Raw genomic sequence first — 14,169 nt, forward strand, 5'->3', positions numbered from 1 at the left:
GATAAACTCAAAATGGATGAAAGATCTAAATGTGAGACAAGATTCTATCAAAATCCTAGAGGAGAACACAGGCAACACCCTTTTTGAACTCGGCCACAGTAATTTCTTGCAAGATACGTCCACGAAGGCAAAAGAAACAAAAGCAAAAATGAACTATTGGGACTTCATCAAGATAAGAAGCTTTTGCACAGCAAAGGATACAGTCAACAAAACTCAAAGACAACCTACAGAATGGGAGAAGATATTTGCAAATGACGTATCAGATAAAGGGCTAGTTTCCAAGATCTATAAAGAACTTATTAAACTCAACACCAAAGAAACAAACAATCCAATCATGAAATGGGCAAAAGACATGAAGAGAAATCTCACAGAGGAAGACATGGACATGGCCAACATGCACATGAGAAAATGCTCTGCATCACTTGCCATCAGAGAAATACAAATCAAAACCACAATGAGATACCACCTCACACCAGTGAGAATGGAGAAAATTAACAAGGCAGGAAACAACAAATGTTGGAGAGGATGCAGAGAAAAGGGAACCCTCTTGCACTGTTGTGGGAATGTGAACTGGTGCAGCCACTCTGGAAAACTGTGTGGAGTTTCCTCAAAGAGCTAAAAATAGACCTGCCCTATGACCCAGCAATTGCACTGTTGAGGATTTACCCCAAAGATACAGATGCAATGAAATGCCGGGACACCTGCACCCCGATGTTTCTAGCAGCAATGCCCACAATAGCCAAACTGTGGAAGGAGCCTCGGTTTCCATCGAAAGATGAATGGATAAAGAAGATGTGGTTTATGTATACAATGGAATATTACTCAGCCGTTAGAAATGACAGATACCCACCATTTGCTTCAACGTGGATGGAACTGGAGGGTATTATGCTGAGTGAAGTAAGTCAATTGGAGAAGGACAAACAGTGTATGTTCTCATTCATTTGGGGAATATAAATAATAGTGAAAGGGAATATAAGGGAAGGGAGAAGAAATGTGTGGGAAATATCAGAAAGGGGGACAGAACATAAAGACTCCTAACTCTGGGAAACGAACTAGGGGTGGTGGAAGGGGAGGAGGATGGGGGGTGGGGGTGAGTGGGTGACAGGCACTGAGGGGGACACTTGACGGGGTGAGCACTGGGTGTTATTCTGTATGTTGGTAAATTGAACACCAATAAAAAACTAATTTATTAAAAAATAAAATAAAATACTTCCTCAGCACCTTGTCCATCACTTCTCCATTAATGCAGCCATGACATAGCTTTGTAGCCACTTATGTGCCTCCGGTAGGCAGTAAGTTTCTTGAGGGTAGGCATGAAGTCTCCTCACCTTGGCATCATTCTCTGTAACACAGTGCCTGACAAATAGCAGGTACTGAATCCCTTTGTATATAGTTCATTGTCCTTCAAGGTAAGCAACTGGAAATCGAAGAACAGAGATACATTTGGTTCTTTAATAATAGAAGGGGTTGAATCCCAGAGGATAAGATTGTCCTGTACTGTGGAAAGAGCTCAGAAAGTCCAGGTTGGATTCTATAATTCCCGAATATTATATTTAGGAGGGTTCTTTGACCTTCTCACTTTTCAAATAAGAAAGCTGAGATCCAGAAGGAAGAGGTAGCTGGCCCAAGGTTTCATAGCTTATTAGACTCACGGCCAGGAGAACCCAGGTCTCCTGCCCAGACTGCTGCTCATTCAGCTACTTTCTGCCATGCTGTGTCCTCTCAATACCTTGTATGACCTTGACTTGAGTCACCTAAACCTTGCTGAGTCCTTTGTTTTTCCATTGCAAGAATGGAATTTTATTCTCTCTGGATAGTTGGCTAGAAACAAATGATAAAAATACATGAAAACACTTTGAGAACTATAAATGCATCTTCAAAGCATGAGGTTTCATCATAGGATGCTTCTCACCCAGATACTCTGCAGAAAAAGTCACTCATTTGCATTGGTGACAGGAAACATTGTTGAATCCTGCAATTTGGCATCTATAAAGAGTAAAATTGAAGACATTACAGAAAGCATCTTTTCCCCATTTGTTTTAACAAGCATTATTTCATTTTAATAATCTGTGACAAAATGTCAGCTAATAAGAAAAGCATGCTAAATGCATGAGGTGAAAATGAATACAGTCAGCACTGAAGGCTTTTTCTGAAACACTTTGCTATCAACTCTTTTGTACAGTGGGAGATCAGTGCCGCCAGGTAGGCTCATGTGGGATTTGCCAGCCTTAGAAATTTGTGAAAAGAGTTGGAGTCAAATTGGGTTGCTGACTTAGGTGTCACTCAATGTGCCTAATTTATGCATAAAAACTTTGTTTAAAAAAAGTCTGGATATGAGAGATTTTGGGGCATGAACATTAAATGAAAGGCATAGTGAACCAGCTATTTTCAATCCTATCACTCCATGCTCTTCTTAAAAGTGTTTATGTAGAGGATGCCTGGTGGTGCAATTGATTAAGTGACTGACTCTAGGTTTCAGCTCAGGTCATGATCTCTGGGTTGCAAGATCAAGCCCTGTGTTGGGCTCAGCGCTCAGCACACTCTGCTTTGGGAGTCTGTCTCCCTCTTCCTCTGCTCCTCCCTCTGTTCTTTTTCTCTCCCTCAAATAAATAAGTAGATCTTTAAAAAATGTTTATGTGGAAAATTTAACCAGTTTTCATGTATTACCAACACCTATTGTGTCTAGATACTTACTAGGTCTGAGAATTAGAGAACTAGACCCACTGGGTGCTTCCCACTCACAGGTATAGTCTCTTGAGGAAAAGAGATGAAAAGGTTATGAGAATTATTAAGGCGAGTACAAGGACCTGGAGGGGAACATAGTGAGGATTCCTCAATATTACCAGGAATTGACTGGCATATCAGAGCATCTCAAGGCCAGCTTAAGGCTGACAGTCGATCTGCTTTACAACGTAATCCCACTTTCCATTTCTGAACTTTCAAGGTGCTTCTTTATCCCACCCTTACTGCATTTAACAATAATGATAACCAAATAGCTACCATTTAATAAGTTCCTATGTGAGAGGTTCCTAAGTGGCACCTTGCACAAATACTCATCTTTAGTTTGGCCCTTCAAATAACTCTAGTTTGCATTCCCTGCTCTATAGCTTTCATGCTTCGCCTGGGGTAGAGGAGTAGAAAAAAGAAGGCAACGCATGAAAGCTATAGAGCATGCCTGGAGATCAATGGGTACAGACAAGAACAGAGAACTGAAGGCACTGGGAAAGAGGATGCAGGATGGCTGAGTGGAAGAAGGGAGAGCAGGCAGCAGAAATGGAGGAAACATTTGAAACTGTGGTTGAGCATTTGTAAAAATTGTAAAAAGCTCTGTTGGGGTAGTTGGGGATAAAGTAGTGATAAGAATGGTTAAAATAAAAAACACAAGGAGCAACAAGGTTGGTGAGGATGTGGAGAAAAGGAACCTTTGTGCACTGCTGGTGGGAATGCAAACTGGTGCAGCTCAGCTGTAGAAAATAGTATGGAGTTTCCTTAAGAAGTTAAAAGGAGAGAAAATGAGTGAAAATATCAGTGAGGGTGACAAAACATGAGAGACACCTAACTCTGGGAAATGAACAGGGAGGTAGGTGGGGGCTTAGGGTGACTGGGTGATGGGCACTGAGGGGGGCACTTAGCAGGATGAGCACTGGGTGTTATGCTATATGTTGGCAAATTGAACTCCAATAAAAAATCATTTATTATTTAAAAAAAAAGAAGTTAAAAATATATCTACCCTATAGTCCAACAGTCACACTACTGGATATTCACCCCCCAAATACAAAAACACTAGCTCAAAGGGGTACATGTACTCCTATGTTTATAGTATCATTATTTACAATAGCCAAATTATGGAAACAGCTCAAATGTCCACCGACAGATAAATGGATAAAGAAGATATGGTATTCAAATGTATATATAGTGGAATACTATTCACCCATAAAAAGAATGAAATCTTGCCATTTACAATTACATGGATGGATCTAGAGAGTATAATGCTAAGCAAAATAAATCAGAGAAAGACAAATACTGTATGATTTCATTCACGTGTAGAATTCAAGAAACAAAACAAATGAGCAAAGAAAAAAGAGAGAGAGATACAAACCAAGAAACAGATTTTTCACTATAGAGAACAAAATGATGGTCAGCAGAGGTGGATGGGTGAAATAGCTGATAGGGATTAAGGGGTGCACTTGTGATGAGCACTGGGTGATGTATGGAATTGTTGAATCACTGTATCGTACACCTGAAATTGATACCACACTGTATGTTAACGATATTGGAATTAAAATAAAAACAATATAATAGTAATAAATACATTAAAATGAACAAATAAAAAGTTAACTCTAGGAAAAGCTATAAGTTCAATGAGAAAAGGTATGAAATCACAGTATTTGATATATAATTATGTTTGATATATAATTAAGAAGTTGAGAGTGGTATAAAAAAACAACGCTTAACTGCTATAACAATTCAATATAAAAGGTTTTAAATTTATAAAACAAGATACAGCAATTTAAGCGTCTTATTTAAAGATAGGGAAATGATTACCAGGAGAAGTAGATAAAGTAGTTGAAAGAAGTTGGCTCTAGGGCAGAGGACTGGGGATGTGATGGGGATTGGGGCAGTATATTATCATTTTTCAGTATAAACCTGTTTATTTGATTTAAAAAGGGCATTTATTATTTAGATTAAAGAAAGCAACCAACCTTAGCAGTTATTCTTCCCATGCAGTTTTTCTTGATGCCTCCCATATGGTCTAAATTACTTGTCTTTCAATCTCCTCCCCTCTGAGTCCCCCTCCCCTATTTTGTGCTAATGAGCACATTGTATGATTTGTTATGCTAAGTTTTTTTTATTATTTTTTACAGTCCAATTTTTGCCACTAGATGATGAGCTCTTTGTCTGTAGGGACTATGTGAGAGGTTCCCCAAAATCTCTTGGTTCATGTTGCCCTTTCTGTCTCAGTCATTTCTTTCTGAGGTCCCTAGCCTAAAAGAAATAGCAGGTCTGTTTATTGTTTAATTAGGTCAAACAATTTAAGATTATCCTTTATAGATATAAGTGCTTTGGGAAGGAGCATCAGAAGCTTACAGTGCATGGTTCTCATGTTGGAAAGGCCCCAGTTTGTGTCCCTTTTCTTTAATGTCCTCACAACAAGGATTGCTAAAGCAGCTAACCACAATAATAATGGAAATTGAAGATTAAAAAAGACGAGGACTAATCTGGAATTCTGCCCCTCATAAAAGCACCTATTTTCATTGATCTATTCCTATCTAGTCCTTGTCCATATATAGACATGATATTTTTACATATAATCAGCGAAGATGTATTGTGATTTATTCACCCACTTACGATTTTATCCCACATAGTTTTCCTTCCTGGTAGTTAGCTTGCATAGTGGTTATTGTAATCAACTGTAGATTTCACCACATTGTATTTATTTAACCATATTCCAGAGAATGGATATATTGATTGGATCTTTTTTACTCTACAATTAGCATCTTTCTATGCCTATCTCCATTATTCTTTTTGATTATTTACGTAAAATAATTCTCTAGTAAAGGCTAAAATGGGCATGAAATTTTAGAATTTTAGAATCTTAAAACTGGAAAAAAATTGCTACATCAAATCTCAAATTCAAAGCAAGGATGCCTTGAAAAACAACACGCCTTTTCCCAACTCCTTCCAATAAACCTCATTTTCTCATGTGGAAGTTCACCCATTTTGTTTATTTACAAAACAAAAACCTAAAACTTCTTGCTTTTTTGAGCCCAAAGCAGCAACATTTACTCCACTTATCTGTCCTCAGGAGCTGTACAAATGGGTGTGTTCTCTCTTTCCACATGGCAGCCCTTCACATATTTGAGGGTGATGATCATGGACAAGTGACCTTTGCACGGTGTTTCAACTAAAATATTCTTCGTCCATGACTCTGAATCTTCCTACTCACTCACCTCTGCCATTTTCTGCCCCAATTACCCAAACTTCCTCCTCTCCCTGACAATCACCCACAGTACCCCCGCCTTCTTCATGGGCTGCCTTTCATGTCTGTGCCACTGTATTGTGTTAGTGTGCAATGTCATCATTGCCTTTGAATATCACTAAGAAACAAAACCACTGCCAATTAAATTCTGACATGACATCAATTATAAGCACACTTCATTTTCAGAAGTGTTAAAATGAGGGGAAAAAGTATTTTAGAATCAGTGAAATATAGTTTCGGATTGCCAATATGTGCCATCCAGTGTAGCTCCTGGACCTGGAAACAGTATTCCCAAAGTGGTTGGCTCTCCCTGACATTGGTTGCTGTCCCAATTTGTACCCTGGTGAGAGGGCCTGCTTAGGCAGGGGGTAGGGTTCTTGTCATGCATGATATGGTTTGGTATTCTGTGTGTGTGTGTGTGTGTGTGTGTGTGTGTGTGTGTGGTGTGCATTATAAAGGCATGTCCCATGCCCTAAGAATAGCAATATAGTTCTATTCTAATAGTCCCAATAATGGGAATAATAGGAACAATTATACCAAAAGACTATATTGCAGAGTCAGAATCCAGGAATGGAGAAACTCTATTCAAAGTTCTGGTAATGAATATTAAATCAAATTAAAAAACAGATTAAGTCTGAAAAAAAATGTTAAATTTATGATCATAGCCCCAAATACAAATGACACAGATTTTGACAATGCCACAATGATAATTTAACAAATACATGGTGAGAAGTAGAGGGAAGATATGTGTGTCAGCAAGTATAAGCATTTCAATATCCTCATATCAGAGAGTTCACAAAAGGTAAAGTTGAAGCATAGTTTAAGAACAATGAATCTAGGGATCCCTGGGTGGCGCAGCGGTTTGGCGCCTGCCTTTGGCCCAGGGCGCGATCCTGGAGACCCGGGATCGAATCCCACATCGGGCTCCCGGTGCATGGAGCCTGCTTCTCCCTCTGCCTGTGTCTCTGCCTCTCTCTCTCTCTCTGTGACTATCATAAATAAATTAAAAAAAAAAAAATTAAAGAACAATGAATCTAGCTTTTTAGTAAGTTCAAAATTATTTTCATCCCTTTAGATGTAATAATATAGAGGGATAATTTAGGAATTGATATTCTTGTTGGGAAGAAAATTGAGTAATTTTCAGCAGTTCTTTTAATTCTACACAATTTATACTTTTACTGTTTATTCAAATAAAACCAAATTTGATACTTTTATTAATAGTAGTACTTATAGTATAATCCATTAAAAAATCTTACTTCTAAGTTTTCTTAAGTTCAGTAGGTTCTTGAAATCCATGGTAGTTAAATTCTATAAAGTCATTGCAAAAACTTAATTAACAAATACCGAACCATTGTTCCTAGGGGAAATGCAGGGTTAGGTTCCTACAAGCATCTGATCATAGCATTTACATCAACCAATCAATACATAACCTTGATTTATGCGTGCTTCTGTTAAGGACACCTTATTTAACATTGCTGTTGATTTATTAACAGTGAACTCAGGGCTGACAGCTCTGAGTCACACTGGAACAAGCTTATCTGACATACACATTTCTAGCATAAGGCACATTTCAGCCCTCTTGCACTTAGGAGGACTGGATAGCACTTTAGTGCTGTGCTTGGTGGGGGGCATTTTAAACAGTGAGAACACTAATAAAAAGCACAAAAGTGCAAAAAACCTTGGCACTAAATAGGCTGCACAAAGGACACTTTTTTAAAGATTTTATTTATTTATTTATTTATTTATTTATTTATTTATTTAATTTATTTAATAATAAATTTATTTTTTATTGGTGTTCAATTTGCCAACATACAGAATAACACCCAGTGCTCATCCCATCAAGTGCCCCCCTCAGTGCCCGTCACCCATTAATCCCCATCCCTGCCCTCCTCCCCTTCCACCACCCCTAGTCCGTTTCCCAGAGTTAGGAGTCTTTATGTTCTGTCTCCCTTTCTGATATTTCCTACCCATTTCTTCTCCCTTCCCTTCTATTCCCTTTCACTATTATTTATATTCCCCAAATGAATGAGACCATATAATGTTTGTCCTTCTCTGACTGACTTATTTCACTCAGCATAATACCCTCCAGTTCCATCCACGTTGAAGCAAATGGTGGGTATTTGCCATTTCTAATGGCTGAGTAATATTCCATTGTATACGTATTTATTTTGAGAGAGAGAGTGTGTGAGCAGGAGAGGAACAGAGAGACCTTAGAGAGAAAATCCCAAGTAGGCTCCACACTCAGCACTCATCACATATCCCTATGCAGGGCTCAATCCCACAACCCTGAGGTAGTAACCTGAGCTGAAGTCAAGAGTTGGATGCTTAACCAACTGACCCACCTAGGTGCCTCCAACGGACACCTATTTACTCCAAAACAGAAAGACAGAGCATTTCTTGTTTGACCTTTGGGGAATGCTCAATTTGGGTCTCTCAAATTTTTGCTGTTCTATAGGTATTAGTGAATGACTATTTAAGTAAACACTGTGAGTATTGATTTGGGAGTTAATTTTATTTAAAAAACTTTAATTGATATATAATTGACATGTTACATTAGTTTCAAGTGTACAACATAATGATTAGATATTTGTATATATTGCAAAGTGATCACCACAACACAGCATGTAGGCAAATTCACAAGTACAGAGTCCATGAATAATGAGAATTAATTCTATTTCTAATAAAACCTTATTTCCCCCTTCTTTCTTCTCTCCTTTGCTAACTACCTACCTGTCCTTACATTTTTCTATCCATATAAAGATGTATGGAATTGTGTCAGCAAGAGTTGAAAATCACTATAATTGGATTAAATTTTGAATTAAAAACAAAAATATAGTAATATTTGTTTTTACAAATATAATGATGTCATTGTTTAAAATGATAGAATATAGTATTAAATATAAAAATAAATAAGATTTTTTTGTTTATTTATCACAATGGTATTTGTGTTCTTTCCCCCACACTGAAATTCAATAGTGCATGAGAATGGGAGGAAATACCCAGTCACATACTACTGGTTTTAGTATAAATTATTACTATGTTTGTTGGAGAAAATTTGGCAAAGTTCACTCAAAGCTCCAATGGTTTCCATTCTCCCCTTTTAAAAACTTATTTTATTTAAATCCAATTAGTTGACATATAGTGTATCATTAGTTTCAGAAGCAGAGTTCAGTGATTCATCTGTTGCATATAACACCCAGTACTCATTACATCATGTGCCCTCTTTTATGCCCATCCTCCAGTTACCCCATCCCCCACCTACCTCCACTTCAGCAACCCTCAGTTTGAGGGTTCCATTCCCTTTTATACAGTTATGACATTTGGAAATTTCACTCATGGAAATAATAAAAAATTTTTTTAACACATATTATTATAATCAACCCTATAGACAGTAAATGAGACCTCACAAGAAAGAAATACAGCTTTTGTAAGTCATGTTTTTAAGGAGGTAGAATTCTAAACAAACTTCACTTAAAAGATATTTCAATGGGGGGTTCACAAGTTCTACAGTAAGTATGTATTTATAATGTGGAGGAAAAGGATAACTATTATTTAGGAATAATACTTGTACCTTCAAGAAAGCATAATCCTCAATGGTATAATTTACATAAATGCAGACACTTGAGTTTTTGGTCATTTTTTTTTTTTGTTTGAGGACCTTGTACTTACTTGGCATGCTCATAAACATTGCATCATTTAAAGTAATTTGCATTATAACCCTGTGAGGCACGTTTAATTATCTCCAATTTATGGATGACAGTATCTAGATTCAGAGAGATTATACATATACCCCTAAGGGCCCCCAGTTAATAGTCAGGGAGAGATTCAGGACACAAACTTTCTGACCTCTCAACTACAAATGCCAATATCAGTGTTGTGAGGCCATTGTCCTGTAGAGACCAGCAGAACAATTTGCCATTTTATTATTACAAAAAAAAAAAAGACATTTTCTATAATCTATCTCATTTAAACGTTACAGCAACCCAATGAGTAAATGATAGTATTACTAAATGTGGTCCTTCATGTTATTATTACAAATTATTTCAATCAGGATATGTGATGTTAAATAGACCATTCATTCCTTGAACCAACATATTCCGGGTGCCTACAACATGCCAAACACAGTTCTAGGCATTGGTGATACCACTATTAATCAAAATCCCTGCCATCATGGAGCTTTCATTCTTCGTTCAGAGACACAGATAATACAAGTTCTACTACATGACATGGGAAGTGGTGATAAATGCTAGGAACAAAAGCATTATGTGGAAAGGGGCTTTTCCCATGTCATGATCTGTTTCTATGTCTGGGTTCTGATCTTTGAGGAGTATGTGATTACTTCATCTTAAAATGGAGAAGCTGGGAGAGGAGTAGTTTTGGGGAGTAGAGTGTGCATAGAAAATCAAAATCTTAAATTTGAGACATGTACTAGACACCTAATGGAGACGTCAAGTGGGCAGTTAGATCAGCCTGATGTTTAGGTGAGAGGTCACATGTGGGGATGTAAATTTGGGAGGCATTGGTTTCTAGATGGTACTACTTAAAGTCATGGAATTACATGCAATTACCTAGGGAGATAGTGCCCAGGAGAACACCAATATTTAAAGGAAAAGAGGAAGATTGGGAGGCAAAGGAGAATGAAAAAAAGAGGAAGGTAGAAAAAAAAAAAAAACAGGGAACCATGGTGTTCTGGAAATCATTTACTAAAAAATCCAGATTAGAATGCAGTTCTGTCTCCTAACGTTGTTCCATTCCTAGTTACTGAAGACTTTTATATGCTTTTCTTCTCTTTTTTATGCTTATAATTTTTTGTCCCTAAAAGAGTAATTTAAATAATAATTGAAGTGGTAGATTTGCCAGATGGTAATTGCTAAAATGACTTCCTTTACTTTTTTAAGTCTTTTGGGCACCATTCCAGTTTTCTATAACCTTCAAACATATGTGTAAATAGTTCAGTGAGTTCATTATCTAACTCCCTGAACAGCAAAGCATGATATCATCCAAAAACCAATTCTCACTCCCATAAAATGGAGCAATGAACCATTTACCTTAAAGGACCTTCACAAGAGGGTTCATATACTTATGTAGTCCTTCAAAATTCATGCTTTGCTATTTATTTTTATTTTTACATTTTTCCCATTCCGTAGAAGTATAGCCTTTGCATAATAAATTGAACTAATTTTAAGGTCAATGAATTTCTACACCTGTATAACGCCCATCTGCCCATGTGCAGATCAAGATTTAGAAACTTTCCAGCACCCAGAGTCCTCCATCATGTCCTGTCCCAGTCAATACCCACAGTCCCTTTCCCCCCATCATCATTCTGACTTACATGATGATGGATTAGTTTTGCCTGTCCTTGAACACAATATAAATGGAATTATAAAGTATTTTCTTTTTGTGCCTGACTTTTTATGCAACATAATGTCTGTGAGAGGAAATCATATCATTGCATGTAGTAGTTCATTCTTTTTAATTTTCTCTGTAGTGTTTCATTTTATGAATACACTCAATTGATTTATTCATTCTATTAAGGTGGACATTTCTGTTGTCTCCAGTGTTTGGGCATCATGAACAAAACTCCTGCGGTAGACACATATACACATGTGCATACATTTCTCTCTCTTTTTTAAAAAAATATTTTATTTTATTTATGAGAGGGAGAGAGAGAGAGAGAGAGAGAGAGAGAGGCAGAGACATAGGCAGAGGGAGAAGCAGGCTCCCTGCAGGGAGCCTGACATGGTTGTCGATCCCAGGCCTCCAGGATCAGGCCTGGGCCAAAGGTGGCACTAAACCGCTGAGCTACTGGGGCTGCCCTGCACACATATCTCTTATGCATTTCTTTGGGAGTGAAGTGGGTGGGTCATAGCATATATATATATATATATATATATATATATATATATATACACACACATATATATATGAATATATATATAATTCTAGTTTCTAAAAAATGCAAATTAGTGAAGTATAATTTATTGCTTATGAAATTAATATATATTTTAGTGTATAAAGTAGCCACTACATTCCATTCTCACTTTCATACATTGCTGGTGTGAGAATAAACCAGTATGTCCTTTTTGAAAAATATTTCATCAGTAGGTAGTAATAATGACCTCTAAAATTTTTATACCACTTGAACTAGTAGTCCTATTTTTTTCCTTTTCAATTCTGGAATATATCCTAAGGAAATAATCCTAAATATTTTTAAAAGTTTATGAGCCAAGATATCTACTGGAGAACTATTTGTAGTGAAAAACACAATGGAAATGACCTATGTCCGAGAATAGGGAACACTTGAGGTAAATTATATAACTATTTTTCAGTAAACTATATAATGTTTTGTCTATGAAAAATTTATAATGGTGTAGAGATATGGCTTGCCACAATGACAAATTTAGAAAGCAGAATGTGTATTTAAGTTTGAACATAAGTTTGGGATAAAAATACATAACACAAAGAGAATAAGTCCTTAGGAGGAAATATCAGCAGAATGTTAATACTCAACAATTAAGTGGCAGTTTACTGGCTGGTTATTTCCTTTTCTCTGTTTTGCAAATTTTCTGAAATGGTTTGTCTTGGTTTATTTAAAGATTTTGAAATTTAAGTCTACACATGCATTATCAATGGCAGGATAGGGTGCTAGTTAAGAGTATGATTCCAAAAGCTCTATTACCTGGGTACAAATTCTAGATTACTGGTTTCATTGCTTACTAGCTGTGTTTTTCTTTGGGCAAGTCTCAGTTCCATTTAATTCACCAGGTATTTGTTGAGTGTCTAGTATGTGCTGGGCAATGTTCAGCAAACAAATGGATAAAATTCACTGTACTCATGGAGCTTCCAATCCGTTGTGTGACGTTTGCAAAACAGGTGTCAGCGGAATGTCTAATGTACAGAGTGGTGACAAGTCAACACTGGAGAAGTGTCTGAAACATGAGCCCTTGAGAAGTGTTAATAATTCCAACTATTATTGTATTTATGGAGTCTTATAATTTCCAACTTCTCTTTCAGTTAAAAAAAGTGACTTTTTCTGGAAGAATGCATTTGACATGGTGTATAATTAACCACTTTTACTGGTCACTTGAGAGCAACATTGATTACCACCCCAATTAACACTTTTTTGTTCTGTGCTCACCACAGATCATAGAACGTGGCTCTGGCCAAGGTAGAGCCCAGTTTTCCTAAGAATTCTTCCCAGGAATTCCTGCTTCCTTATATTCTTCCCAGTGATAGAATTATTTTTTTATTGTATTTTGCAGTAGTGTAGTATTTTTACCATTTCAACCAGCGATGCAATTATCGGTTTGGTGTTTTCAAAACCAGTAGTGTTTTAGTTTTCAAAGCTGTCATAGTAAAGTGACACAAATAGGAGGCTTAAATAACAGATATTTGTTCTCTCACAGCTCTGGAGGCCAGAAGTCTGAAATCAAGGTGTCAGCAGAGCTTCATTCCCTCCAGAGGCTCTAGGGGAGGGTATTTCTTTGCCTTTTGGGGTATCTGGTGCTTCTGGCAGTCACTGGCTACCTCTAGCTATGGCAGATATAACCTCAATCCCTGCATCCATGTTTTCTTCTCGCCTTTTCTTTGAATCTCTCTCTGCTCATTCCTCTTTTCTTTTTTTAAATAAAGATACCAGTTACTTGATTTAGAGCCAACCCTAAATTCTGGGTGATTTCATCTTGAGATACTTAACTAATTACATTTTCAAAGACCCTGTTTTCAAATAAGGGCACATGAGATTCTGAGTGAACATGAGTTTTGGGGGAAATACTCTACAACCCATTACAAATAGCAATAATATTATCAACAATACTACTCTTGTGATTTTTAAGTCCATAAAGAATACAGATGATAAGCAGAACAATGGTTTCCTTACATGTGTGCAGTTCATTGCCTTCTTCTAAAAAGTGGATGTAACCCAGATTTCTTAACAGTGTGATTTTTGAGGAGCATGAGCTGGAGAAGGTTAAGGAAGAGTCCATCCTAAGAAGCTTCAGTCACTGACTTGGTAAAGTTTTGGAAAGACTCTTGTATCCCCACAGGAAGTGAAATCTGAAAAGATTAAGGGTTGTGTCTAATGAAAATTTACTGGAAAAAGAGGAAATGAATGAGGCGTCTAAACATTTGAACAGAATTTTGTTTTTCTTTGCCATTTCTCTTGATGATGTAGATATTCTGAAAATCCA

Source organism: Vulpes vulpes, chromosome 14 (genome assembly GCF_048418805.1).
Source record: "Vulpes vulpes isolate BD-2025 chromosome 14, VulVul3, whole genome shotgun sequence".
Taxonomy (NCBI): Eukaryota; Metazoa; Chordata; class Mammalia; order Carnivora; family Canidae; genus Vulpes; species Vulpes vulpes.